Source organism: Pleurodeles waltl, chromosome 11 (assembly GCF_031143425.1).
Source record: "Pleurodeles waltl isolate 20211129_DDA chromosome 11, aPleWal1.hap1.20221129, whole genome shotgun sequence".
NCBI lineage: Eukaryota > Metazoa > Chordata > Amphibia > Caudata > Salamandridae > Pleurodeles > Pleurodeles waltl.
In genome coordinates, this window is record NC_090450.1 from 164,528,213 (window position 1) to 164,543,028 (window position 14,816).

The following is a 14,816-nucleotide window of genomic DNA, read 5'->3' on the forward strand; positions in this document are numbered from 1 at the left end:
TGCGGGGAAAAGATCGACGCAACTCCGAGGCGCAGCTGAAAAATCGACGCGCCGCCGGCTTTGTGGCTAAAAACCGATGCTCGCCTGCAGCACGGCTGAAAGATTGACGCACACGGCTGGAGAAACAACGCGCAGCATCGGTGACGGAGGCTGGTGAGATCGCAACCGGCGCTGCGTGGTTTTCAGATCATCGTGTGGCAGGATTTCCGACGCAAACATCACTGGGCATGTAAAAACGACGCAAGGCCTGCCCAGACTGGAGAGGGCGGTTCAAATTAACGCATTGCTCTCCTGCAGAGAGAAGAAATGACACACACCGACTCGACTGAAGGAGAAACGACGCATGGTCTCGCTTGTGAGTGATATCGATCCATAGCAAACCCTTTTTGACGCTTACTTGCCGGTGCGGCGTTATTTTTGACGCACCCAGGTACATTTCCACGCCAACAGTGTTAGCATTGTGTTTAAAATGACATGAAGACTCTTTTTGTTTTTTTAATTGATAACTTGACTTGTGTATTGTGGATTTTTGTCGTTTTGGTCTTGTTTTGTTTAGGTAAATATTTTATATTTTTCTAAACCTGTGTTATGTCATTTTGTGGTGTTTACATTAAGTTACAGTGTGTGTTGGTACAGATACTTTACACCTAGCACACTGACGTTCAGCCTGCCTGCTCGTGCCAAGCTACCAAGGGGGTGAGCGGGGTTAGCTGAGGGTGATTCTCTTTTACCCTGACTAGAGTGAGTGTCCTTGTTTGGACAGGGTGTAACCTGAATGCCAACCAAAGACCCCATTTCTAACAATTACCATGAAGAGTTCTCTTGTGTTGTGCGGGGAGGTGTTCCCAGAGTGTGGCTTTTTTTGCATTCCTGATGCATCAGTGATGGGTGGCAATTGCAGCTCTGAAGGAGGTGAGGTCTTTGCTGGTTTTGCTGTTTCTCCATTTCTTCTCTAGGCGCCTGCAAGTGCGCTTGGATTGTTGGAGCTCAGAGGTGAACCAGCTGGCTCTTTTTGGGATGCGCTTGACCGAACTTGATCGGAGGGGGGCTAAGGAGTTGTGGCATTTGGTGATCCAGGCGTTGAGGTTGCGTGCTGTGGTGTTGGTGTCCTCGGTTGGGGTGGCAGTGATTTGGCAAGGGTCGTGGTGAGTTGCTCATCTGATTTCATTCCATTTCCTTTGGGGAGCCCTGGGGACAAGGAGCGGCTGTTGGTTTGCGGTTATGGTGAAGTCTAGGCAGTGATGGTCGGACGAGTCCGGGATGGAGATATTCTTGGTGGTAATCCGGTTGTTTGAGGTGAAAATGGGGTCTAGTGTGTGTCCTGTAGCGTGTATCGGTGCAGTGATTAGTTGTTGGAGTCAGAGGGTGGCAAGATGGTGGAGAGGGAAATTGTGTTTTGGTTGTTGCGGTGGAAATTCAAGTCACTGAGGAGGAGGTAGTCAGTGGACCCCAGGGTGTGGGGGTGGTGATGACTAAAATGGCATTGATGAAGTCAGTGTGGGGTCCGGGCAGTCTGTATACCAGGGTGCCGCAGAGGGAGGAGTTGTGAGTGGTGTGGATCAGGAAGTGTAGGTGTTCAATTGTGGTGCAGTGTTCCTCCATGTTGACCGTGATGCGGATTGAAGCTTGTGTACGATGGGAGGGCCGGTCCTTCCTTAGGATGTTGTATCATTCTGGGATTGCAATGGCTGGTCCTGAGCTAAGGTTGGTCCAGGTCTCGGTTACGAATTTGATGTCTGGATGGGTGGAGTCAATCAGGTCCCAAAATTCTGTGGTGTGCCTATGGAGGGAGCATAGATTTAGAAGGAGGCAGTTGATTAGCTCATGGCGGGCATCAGTGGTTTCAGGTTTGGGGTGCTCTGAGTGTTTGTTGTGGCTGAACCTGAGGTTGGAGTTCTGACAGGAAAAAGGTCTGTGGGTGCCCTTAGGAGATGCGGTGTAGCACGTGCTGAGAGGTCTGATGTTAAGGAGGTGGAGGGTCTTGGCGTCATACTGGAGGGTGGCCAGGGAATGGCTTGTCGGAGATCCAGGGCTCAGGGTGCTGGGCACAGTCCGGGTGTGGACAGGTGCAGAAGGACTTGCCTTTGGTGCGCCAGCTTGTATGCCGCTTCGTGCAGCCGCCATTAAGAAGGGGAGGGAGGTGGGGGGTCTGGTCAGCTGGGAGGCGAGAGGGTGGGGTAAGCACTTTGCGGGGAGGATGGTGGGGCCGCAGGGGCAGCAATGGCATGAGAGGGAGAGGGTCAAGGAAGAAAATGAAGAGAAACAATAGAAAAATAAATAAGAAAAAACAAAGTGAAAAAAAGCAGATGTATAAAAGCAGGAGTAAAGGAGAGACAGACTGAGATAGTTACTTGTACGTGCCCACTAGGCCACCAGGGATGAGGTGCAGGCAGGAGACTCCAGGTGGAAGAGGGCCTCGATCTGAGAGTCAGTAAAGTAAAGGCAGAGGCAGCAGCAGCCAGAGGGACTGGAAAAGGCAACAGACGCTGACCAGGAGGTTACTGGAGTGAATTTCTATGTTTTTTTAAACTTCTATTTCTTAACTATAACGGTCCTTTAGCCTTTGGTGTTTTCAGTGAATTCCTACGTGTTTTTCATATAAAGTAATTTTCATTACTATACATTAATCAAACCACCATGGTGCATGGCATTTGCCCATGCATGGCAGCAGTTGGTCGCAGGACCTGTGGCCAACCACTGTATCCACCCAACCACACACTGTGCATGGCCTTCGGCCATTCAGGCAGACCCTGTGGTCAAACCCTATATCCACCTAACACCTGTGCTGTGCATGGCCTTTGGACGTGTGCAGCGGGGATTGGCCACAGGGTCTGGCCTGCAGCCAGGCCTTGCAGCAAGCCCTATAACCGCCCAACCCCATGCTGCACTTGGCCTTTGGCCATGCAGAGAGGTAGTTGGCTGCAGGTCTACATGCCCCCCTCCCCCAGCCGATTTCGACCCTGGGGACCACATCCTTGGTTTAAAAATGTATTTTTTGGTTAACAAGGGGCTGCCTTTAAATATTATTAAAACACAGATTCCCTCTGGGAGCAGATAGACTGTGGAGTTTCGGGTCTCTGAACTCACAATTTAAAAATACATCTTTTAGTGAAGTTGGTTTTAGTAGGCATTTTCTTGCTTAAACCATTCTGTGGCTCCGCTTGTTTGTGGATTCCCTGTCTGGGTAGGTTTGACAGTTGGGATGATGCAGCTCTCCTCTAGACAGTGCCACAAAGGGAGCTGTGGTGTAGTCTGCATATCCTGATGGGCCATCTGGGCTGAGGGGAGGGGAGGAGTGGTCATTTACACCTAAAAGGGCTGTGCCTGTCCTCACACAATGCAGTCTCCAACCCCCTGGTGTGTGTCTGAGGCCTGGCCTGGGCAAGGCAGGATCTTGAAAACATCAGGGAATTCTCTTTGAAATAGACCTACTTCAAAGGCAGAAAAGGGGATAAGAAGAGCACCCAAAATCACTGAAAATCAGATTACTTCTGGAACCAAGAAGAACCTCTGCCAAGGAAAAAAGCTGGAAGCTGGAGGAGGAGTACTGCCTCCTTGCCTGTGACTGTGCTTTGCTGGGTTGGCCTGCAGTAGGTGAGCTTGCCTCCTGTTGTTGAAGTCTCAGGGACATCAAAGATTTCTCTCTGCCAGCACCTAGGCTTTCTGCTGAGAGTCCTGCCTGCCAAGGGCTGCCCTAACCTGTCTCTGGGCCCTGGAAAGGTGAAGCTGGTGGAAAAGGACAGAAATCCATGCAAAGACTGCTGGGCAGGGAAACTTTCGACAACCACCCGCCTCACGGCTGATAAACAACGTGGCTGGGAGATCGACGCAACCTGGCTGGGCAAACGATGCGCAACACTCACAGCGGCTGCTGTTAATGAAGCAAAGTCCACGCAGCGTGGTTTCTTGATACTGTGCAACCAGATTTCAACGCAACATCACTGGGCGTGGAAAATCAACGCAAAGCCTGCCCAGACCTGAGGTGCCTATCTGGATCGACACATCGCTCTCATGAGGGAGAGAAGAAACGAAGCACGCAGACCCGACCGGAGGATGATCGACACACGGTCTCGCTTATGAGTGAGAAATCAACGAATCACTGGCCTCTTTCGACACACACACACGCCCGTGCGGCTTTATCTTGACGCTATCCAGGTACTTTTATGCAATAACAGCATTCTTACTGTTCTCTAAGGATTAAGGCCCTCATTAAGACATTGGAGGTGAGTGATAAAGTGGCGGTAATACCGCCAACAGGCTGGCGATAATGATCAATTATTGTCAAATTATGACCATGGCAGTGATAACTCCCATAGACATCCAATGTACCACACCAACCGCCAGGGCGTTCACACCACTGAAAACGTCTGTAGCTGTCAACAGCTAGTTGGAAGACAAAGTACCGCCCACCATACTATGAACCTGCAATCCGCCAGGATCTCTGGGGCGCTACCACCGGCATCAAAATCCTGGTGGAAACAGTACACAGAAGTCCAAAATCCAAAGACTCATTGGAGACACAGGGAAGAACAACGCCGCCATGGAACCGGAACTGCAAGTCCTTCCGATACTCATCTACGTCATGCTCCACCTAGAACAGCAACGCCGCGCAGACGATGATGGTGAGTACAGGCAACTAGAACTCAAGGGAGGGAGGGGGGATTATGAGAGTGACTTACACACGCATGACACACACTCAACACACACACCATACACACAACTGTCAAAAAACAATAGCTCAGGATACACGGCAGAATAATGCAAGGACAACAAGAATGCACTAATGAAAATGTATTGATTGTAAACAGCTACCAAAAGAACCAATTTGTTCCAAAAATAGATATGTACAAATGTACTCAAAGGGCCAGTGCCCAGTCTAAAGTACTAAGGGCCCACATGGCCACAGGGCACAGTCCAAGGCCCAGCTCGAATCCTGACTTGATCCATATAGAACTTTGCAGGGGCATTAAGTTGCAAGTGAGCATGCACCTCACGGGGATGGGGGATGGGGGACAACTCAGCCTAATACGGGAACAAGCCCACTGGTTCTGGAGGGGGCTCCATGCCCATTTCTCTTTGCTGGGGAGTGCAAGGCCACAGTCTCTCAGGTGGGTGACTTCCCCACTGGTTCCGGAGGGGGCTCCATTCCCATTTCTCTCTGCTGGGGATTGCAAGGCCACAGTGTCTCAGGTGGGTGACTTTCCCACTGGTTCTCGAGGGGGCTCCATGCCAATTTCCCTCTGCTGGGGAGTGCAAGGCCACAGTCTCTGGAGTGGGTGACTTTCCCACTGGTTCTGGAGGGGGCTCCATGCCCATTTCACTTTGGTGGGGAGTGCAAGGCCACAGTCTCTCAGGTAGGTGACTTTCCCACTGGTTCTGGAAGGGGCTCCATGCCCATTTTCTCTGCTGGGGAGTGCAAGGCCACAGGCTCTGGAGTGAGTGACTTTCCCACTGGTTCTGGAGGGGGCTCCATGCCCATTTCTCTCTGCTGGGGAGTGCAAGGCCACAGTCTCTCAGGTGGGTGACTTTCCCACTGGTTCTGGAGGGGGCACCCATGCCCATTTCTCTCTGCTGGGGAGTGCAAGGCCACAGTCTCTCAGGTGGGTGACTTTCCCACTGGTTCTGGAGGGGGCTCCATGCCCATTTCTCTCTGCTGGGGATTGCAAGGTCACAGTGTTACAGGTGGGGAATATGTCCACTAGTTCTGGAGGGGTCCCCTTGTACAGCAGTCCCTGGATGGTGTCCTACATGGCTTCTGCTGATGGTGATGGCTGCACTGTGTCATCTGGAAGTCATGACTGCACTTTGACAGCAGGTGAAAGTGCCTCCTGGGCAGCCTCTGCTGGAGGTGAGGCTGCACTGTGCCAGCAGGTAAAGGTGCCTCCTGTGAAGCCTTTGCAGGAGGAGTAGGCTGCACATCTTCAGCTGTCTGTGAGGGCCCCGTGACCACTGGTTGTGGTGGTGGTGTCACCCTGACAGCCTCCGCTGGAGTCAAAGGCTTCTTCCCTGTCATGGCAGGATGTGCGGACTCCTTAGCCTTCTTGGAAGGAGTTGAGGGCTTCTTTCTCCTCATGGCAGGAGGTGCAGGCTTCTTCCTCTTCATGGCAGGAGGAGTTGGATCCTTATCCTTCCTGGCAGGGGTTGAGGGCTTCTTCCCCTTCATGGCAAGATGTGCGGGCTTCTTTGCCTCCCTGGCAGGAGTCGAGGGCTTCTTCCTCTTCATGGCAGGAGGTGTGGGATCCTTAACCTTCCTGGCTGGTGGAGTGGGATCCTTCACTGACTTGCCACCATGACTAGGTGGTGCCACCACTGTCCACGTGGACTGTTTGGCTGAGGTTCTGGACAGGATCGGGGAAACCCTGCTCTTACAGGCAGGTTGGGGAGGGGGAGGGAAGAGGTCTGGTTGGGCAAGGAAAAGCTTCTTAGAAACGGTGGGGCAGGATGAGGGAGGAGGAATGGGAGTGGAGCTTGAGGGAGTGGTTGTTGGAGATGTATGTCTGCTGGACTTGGGTGTAGGTGCATGGAGGGGTGATGATGTGAGGTGGATGGCTGTTGGGTGTGTGAGTGCTTTTGTTTGTGTCCTTTAGGAGGGGGGACAGACAGGGTGGGAGAGGACACAGGGGACTTGTGCATGATTGTTATGCAGGTGTCTGCTAGTGAGGTGTGTGTGCTGCTTGGTGTGGTGATGCTGGTGGTGGATGTTAATGCAGTGCATTCAGGTGTGAGTGTGGACGCAACTGTGAGGGAGGTGGAGGAGGAGGAGGAGGAGGGGAAGACAGTGGAGGCAGTTGATGTTGTTGTGTTTGCGTGAGTGCTTGTTGGATGAAGTGTGGTGCCTGTGTTTGACTGTGCCACACTTGTGTGTTGTCTTGTGTGCATGCTCATCTGTAAGTGTGCATGGGATGGGTTGGGGTTGAGGAGACTGGGACTGGGAAGTGGTAGTTGGAGGGGGACCGTTAGAAACAGGGACAATGGCTGCCATCAGAGAGAAGGCCAGAGCCTGACCCAATCTCTGTTGGGCCGCCAATCCACTGTTAATGCCCTTCAGGAATGCATTGCATTGCTGTATCTGGGATGCCAGCCCCTGGATGACATTCACAATGGTTGTCCGCTCTACAGAGATGGATCTCAGGAGGTCAATAACTCAGGATAGCAGGGCTCACTGGCGCAGGGCCTGAGGTGCCTGGGGCAAAGGAGATGCCCACCCACCTGGGTGAGCGGGCACAGGCAACTCGCCGAGGGGCTACTGGTAGGGCGGTGCTCATATGGGGGTGGCGGCTGTACCTGCAGCTGGGGTGGTCACAGAGGTGTCCACCACCACCAGGGAGCTTCCATCGGAGGAGGTATCTGAGTCTATGTTGTTGCCTCCTGTCTCTGCTGTGATGCTCCCATCACCCTCCATCCACTGGTTCCCTCAGCTTCGGTGGACTATGCCTCCAGGGTCCTGTGTGATGCAGCTCCCTCTGTCGCCAGTGCCCCTGCTCCTCTGCCAGATGATGCTAATGCACACATGGACAGGATGACAGAAGAAGAAAGAGGGGAGAGAGAGGAAGGAAACAATGGGTCAGTTACTGCACCAACACCACAGGTGGCATATACAGCACCATCACACACAGGGATCAGGATTGAGCACTATGCATTGCACTGGCATTGAATTGGCTAGATGAGATGAGGGCCACACACTGCCAACTGCACCCCTCCTGGTACCCAGAAAGCTGTGACTGACATGGAATGCTAACAAGCTAGATTACCTGCTTTTGCCATACACCCTTTACCCTTGAGCTGGATCACGCTGCAATGTTTGGGCTGGCATTAAGGGGCACCCACTAACTCACCCCCCCACCCGGATCCCATGCCACCTGACAATTATTATAGTAATGCCCACTGTACTCACCCCCTTGTGGCTGCTATGATGCCCTCAAGTGCCCATCGAGCTCTGGGTAGGCCACCGCTAGTATGTGGCCATCAGGGGGGGTCAGGTTCTGACGGTCACCCCTTCCTCGATGGGAGGCCATTCCCAGCTGAGCCTCCACGGGCTTCCGTGCCCTGCGTCTCAGGTCCTCCCACCGTTTCCTTCACTGGGTGCTCTGCCTGCCATAGATCCCCAGGGTCCGCACGTCCTTGGCGATGGCACGCCACAATCGCTTCTTTTGATGGGTGCTGACCTGCAGAGGTAATACAGACAGGAGGACACCATTACACCTACAATCAGCCTGTCACAGATATGGCCCACCAATCCCGTTTTCATCATTGGTATACACATCGTCTGGCGCACACCACGTACACCACTACAAGACATTTCTCACAAACCCCCCATCGTCACGATGCTTGCACACACATCTCCATGCATCCTTCCCCCGTGCATCGTGCCCAAGGTGTACTCACTTGTTGGTCTGGAGGCCCACACAGCAGTCCGTACTGGTGTAGGACCCTATGCACTAATCACTCAAACTCCTCCGAAGTGAAGGCAGGGGCCCTTTCCCCAGTCACACAGGCCACAGTAGGTTGCAGACAGAGGTACAGCAGCATACGCAGTGTAGGTGTTCTCCTGTTGAAAGTCAGGAAACAAGTGAGAAATCAGATAGAAAATGGTGTTCACGCCCGCAGCGGTGTACACCGTCACCGCTGGCGTTGACCCCCATTGGCCACTGTACTCTATAGAACCCCATATTATCCAATGAGGAATTGCACAGCGGTGCAAGACCGCCTTCTGCCATGACACCGAACGTCGGCAGAGTTACCTCACTTCCACCTGTCCCTACATACAGAACAGTCGGTCGCCATTTCATTTTGGTGGACAACGGTCATATCAACCTTAAATGCGTCACAGCTTAGATTAGCACATACCTTGCCATTCCCACTGTCCCATCACAGAAATGCACTATGTACACTGAGGTTGTGGTTTCATTGTTCAAATTGTGACAGCCTACTCACTCTTGTGTCCCTTAGATACCTACCGCTGCGGATGAATAGGAGGAGGAGACAAACCCCCGTGTACAGACCCCTTGTGAACTTGGCTACACTGGAGGACAGGCACATAATATTGACCTATAGACTGTACAGGGCCACAATCACAGAGCTGTGTGCCCAATTGGAGCCTGACCTAATATCAGCTATCCATCATCCCACTGGGATCTCCCCTCTTGTGCAAGTGCTATCAGTGCTTCATTTCCTGGCAACTGGTTCTTTCCAAGTGACAGTGGGCTTGGCAGCAGGAATGTCACAGCCAATGTTTTCAATCGTGCTGGCAAGAGTTTTGTCTGCCCTGGTGAAACACATGTGCAGCTACTTAGCTTTCCCCCATGTGGAAGATCTGGCCACTGAGAAGGCCCGATTCTATGCAATGGGACATATACCCTATATTGTTGGGGCGATTGATGAGAGACATATTGCGTTAATCCCCCCGCCGGAATGAACAGTTGTCCAGGAATCGAAAGAGTTTCCACTCACTGAATGTGCAAATGGTGTGCCTGGTGGACAAGTACCTCTCCCACATCAATGCTAAGTATCCTGGGTCGGTGCATGATGCCTTTGTCCTGAGGAATAGCAGCATCTCAAATGTGATGGCCAAACTCCAGAGGCACAGGGTGTGGCTAAAAGGTGAGCCATGGTTTCCACCATTGTATGTTAGTGTATGCCTTCAGGTGTCATCCCCTTAGCATTGTGTGTGGTTAAATGTTGTCCCTTAAAACTTGCAGGTGACTCTGGCTACCCAAACCTATTGTAGCTGCTGACCCCTGTGAGGGATGCCAGGACAGGGGCTGAGGAACATGATAATGAGGCACATGGGCGAACCAGAAGGATCATTGGGAGGGCCTTCAGGCTCCTGAAGGCCAGGTTCAGGTGCCTCCATCTGACAGATGGATTCCTGTGCTACTCACCCAGGAAGGTCTGCCAGATAGGAGTGGCATGCCACATGTTGCACAACCTGGCCCTCAGACACCATGTATCTTCTCTGCAGGAGGAGGTGCCTGGAGATGCCCCTGTGGCAGTAGTGGACCCTGAGGAAAGTGAGGATGAAGAGCTAGAGGATGAGGACAACCGAACATCAGTTATACCTCAATACTTCCAATGAAACTCAGGTGAGACAGTATAACTGACCATTCCTTTGACTATTGATGTTTTCTGTGTGGCTGTAGCATGATGGCATTAACTACCATTGCATCTCAACTTGCTGTCACCTATGGCTTGTAAGCAGTGGAAGTGGAGGGCTGGTAAATGGACTGGCTAGTGGTAGGGGCACACTGGTGTGCTGTCCTTTCCCTCATGATGTTGGCCATGTCTGCCAGCACCACTGCTATGGAGATCAAGGTGGTGTTGATGGCCTACAAGTCCTCCCTGATCGCATGATACTGTTCCTCCTGCAGCCGCCTGTTCTCCTGCACGTTGTCAAGGATCTGGCCCATTGTGTCCTAGGAATGTTGGTAGGCTCCCAGGATCTCAGTGAGTGCCTCCTGGAGAGTCGGGTCCCTGGGCCTGTCCTCCCCCTGGTGCACAGCGGTCCTCCAAGTGTCCCTGTTGTTCTGTGCCTCTGTCCTCTGAATGGTGTGCCCCCTGCCACTGACGCCAGGTCCCTGATTGTCTTGGGGGTGAGGTGTGGGCTGGGGTTCCTGTACAGGCGGGGACACTGCTGATTGATGTGTCCTGGGGACAGAGGTGTGAGTACACTGGGTGGGTGCTGTGGTGTTGGATACTGAGGGGGGAGGCTCTGTGGTGGACTGTGAGTGGGCTGGGGTGACTGACTGTCCAGTGGTCCCTGATGGGCCAGGTTGTTGGTCCAGATCCTGAAGTCCAGAGTTACTGTCATCACTGGGGGCATCTTCTATTTGGGGACTGGATAGTTGTGGCACCTCCTCTCTGCTGGGATTGGCTGGGGCACCTGTGGGGATGTAAGTGATGTATTATGCTTCATGTCTGGGATATATTGTGCATCCCTGGCTTCCCCTCTCTCGTTGCTGGTGCCCTGCCACCTTTATTTGCGTATGGTGATGTATTGTGGAATTGTTAGTTTCCCTATGCTGTGCATGCTTTAGTGATGGGTGTACATGCAGGACTGGGAAGGCTGTCCATGCATTGGTATGGCATACAAGATTTGGCATTGGGTTTAGTCATATGTGTAGGTGTAGTGTGTGGGATGGAGTGGAGTGATGGGGGTGAGGATGAGGGGGTGTGATGGCATGCAGGTATTGGGGTGATAAGTTGTATATATTATCTCACCAGTGTCCAGTCCTCGGGCTACTCCAGCGAGTCCCTCAGGATGCAGTAATGCCAAGACTTGCTCCTCCCATGCCGCAAGCTGCGAGGGAGGAGGTGGGGGCCCACCGCCAGTCCTCTGTATGGTGAGCTGGTGCTTTGCTGCCACAGAACATACCTTCCCCCATAGGTCATTCCACCTCTTCCTGATGTCATCCCTCGTTCTTTGATGCAGTCCCACGGCGTTCACCCTTTCCACGATTCTCCACCATAGCTCCATCTCCCTAGCAATGGATATTTGCTGTACCTGTGCTCCAAACAGCTGTGGCTCTACCCTGACTATTTCAGTTGACCCTTAACTTCTCATCAGTGAAACATGGGTGCCTTTGTGGGGACATGGGTGTGGTGTGGTGTGTGTTGATGAGAGTGTGTTGTGTAATGTGGTGGGGCGTGTGATGTGGGGTGCGTGAGGGATGTATGGTTGTATGTGGTGTGTGTGTCTAGTTGTCTCTGTGCTGTTCGTGTTAATTTCCTGGCAGTAATTGTTGTTCGTAAAGGATTGTAGGTAATGCGTGTGTGTGTTTTATGGTGCTGTAGGTGGGTGAATGTGGTGTGTGTATGAATGTCAGGTGTGTGATTTTGGTTTTGGCCAATGTAGTGTTGTTTTCTATGTGGGTGTCCATTCTGAGCGCAGCGGTATGTACCACCAATGGTTTACCGCCATTTAATGTCCACTGTGGTGATTCGCGGGTCATAATGTGGTGGGCGTTGTTTTGTTGGTGTAACGGTATGGGTGTTGGTACTCCCATTTTAGCACTGAACTTTAGTCTAGCTGATTTGTGGATGTGGCAGTATTCTGTTGGATTGGTGTGTGTGTGTCATAATATGAGGAACGGATATTCGCCACCGCTGCAATATGTTGGCGGCCATCACCAAGCCGGTAAGTGGCATTAACCGCCAATGTCATAATGAGGGCTTAAGACTTTTATTCTTTTTAAAATTCATAACTTGACTTGTGTATGTTGGATGGTTATCGTTTGGTCTTGTTTTGCTTAGATGAATATTAACTATTTTTCTAAACCTGTGTTGTGTCATTTTGTAGTGTTTTCACTGAGTTACTGTGCGTGTTGGTACAGATACTTTACCCCTTGCTTCTGAAGTTAAGCTTGCCTGCTCGTGCCAAGCTACCAAAGGGGTGAGCGGGGGTTAACTGAGGGTGATTCTCCTTTACCCTGACTAGAGTGAAGGTCCTTGCTTGGACAGGGGGTAATCTGACTGCCAACCGAAGACCCCATTTCCAACACCAACAAGCAGAGTATGCCAAACAAAGGCGGCCAAATTAAGTTCACAATTTAAAAGAGACCCGAATTAAAAGTAATCTGAGGTTTGCATAAGGTCATCAAAAACATCAGTCTAAATGGAATCCAACCCTGCTTTAGTAGACGATATTTCCTCAAATGCCTCCTCCAAAAGACGAGAGGAACAAACATGATCTGAGGCCTCAGTTGCAGCTGAGGAGGTAGCGTTCTGTGTCACTCCTGAAGAAAGGATGTCTGGAGCCATAGCATTGGCATCCTTGTCCCTGTAAGGTTAATCATAGAAGGTGTCATGAAGCAACTGTAATCTCATAGTGCAACGCAGGGAATGAACACTCAACAGAAACATCAGGAGATTCATGTCTGTAGAAAGTACCTTCTAGTGCACTCTCGACAGAGCACCACAAGCAACGGAAAACAGGCTTCACACAACAGAAAACTGTGTGCAATAACAGTGACCAATCTTTGTTAAATTCCTCCAACAATGATACCTCAAAGTACTGCATCATGTCATCACAACATAGTTGCATCAGTGGTAGCTCCATTACTCTTTGGTTTTGAGATCGGGCATCCACTGCAGAGCAAAAAGAGCAGCAGTAAGATACCACCAATAAATGCCAATACTAGAGGTATACCTCTAACAGCACTTGAAAAAAGTGAGTGAATTGTTAATGGTATTTCTGCAAACATTCTTGAATATACTTACAAACTCAGACCCTATTGCCTTGAAAAAGTGTACAAACCCTGCGGTGTTAAAATCATTAAAAATACGACTCACATGTTCACCAAAGTGCCTTGGAAAGTTGGTATTTAAAAGGGATTGTATCTCTATTGATGACCTTGGTACTAGTAGATCATAGATTCATGGTGAAATGTAAGTGTCAACTGTTTTTGAAACAGAAGTGCTTTCAGCCTGCTCAGCTTGTCAATGTTGACATTGGAAGTAGCAATGTGATCCACAAGCGGTGGTTCACACTTAACATTTGTATAGGCTGTGTCCTGCCCTCACACAAATGGCTGATTTACCCCTACTGACTGTATGGAGCCAGGGCTGGGCTGAAAAGATTGTTGCATACTTCAGAGGATTCTTTTGACGTCATCCCCTTCATTTAAAGCATTTTAAAAAATAAGTCCCTGGTGTCTGACCCCATGTTTATAGACAATTTTGGACCTGGAACCAGATATTGCTGGCTCTACATCTGTACAATGCCAGAGGGTCTGCTGTGCTGGCAGGAGGGGTTGCCACTTTGCTAACGGCTCTACTGTGTTGGCTTGTTGCTTGTTGAGCTGCAGGGGGGATTGCTTCTTTGCTTCCTGCCTTGCAGTGCTGGCCTGCTACCCGCTACCTCTGCATTTGTATACCACTGTGTTTTCCAAGGGGCTTGTTGCCTTTTCCACTGTTTCCCGAAGTCTCAGGGACAGCACAACTTCACCTACTAACCCCTGCCATGGGACTTCACTATTTGTGCATTTGGCAGTGGGCTCTTGACAAGAACCTGATCAAGTGCTTTGTGTTTTCCCGCTCATGGTATACACTGAATGAGCGCTGCACCCAGCCACTGGTCAAAAGATATTGAGCACTTTGGGGCATATTTATACTCTGCGCTTTTAGCATAATTTATTTTAATGCTAAAACAGAGCAAAATTAACTCCATATTTATATTTTGACTCTAGACCCGTCTATTGTCAAAATATAGGGCTTAGTGCCTTATTGTGGATGCGGCAAACTACCTTGCGCTAATTAGATGCAAGGTAGGCATTCCCAATCACAATATGACTCTAACCCCTTAACAGCGGATTTATACACCAGGGCAAAAATGATGCACATGGAGTAGGCGGACACAAATAATGGGGCTAAGCTTGCTGCGCACCATTATTTAACACCTGGGTCTGACCAGGCATTAGGGGACCTGTAGACCCATTTCAATTGCTAAACACCATGGAATGGGCCCACATGTGCCCACCCCAATCCCCAGGAACACCACTACCCACACCAGAGGGATGCCATAGGATGGGGGACCTCATCCTGGGTAAGAAGAGGTAAGTAAATAAAAAAATATATATATATAAATATATGTTCCATAGGGGGCCCCTTACATGGGGCCTCTTTCCTGGCTGTGGGTAGGATGGCCATGCCCAGGGGGCAATGGTCCCCAGGGCTGGCCATTGGGGTGGTGGGCATGACTTCTGTCTTTACTTAGACAGGAATCATGTTTGGGTAGTAGTGTGTCAGGAAATTACATTAGGCTGGTTAGCGGAATATTTATTGCAGCTAAAAAGCCTAGAGTCATTCCTGGCCCACTAACA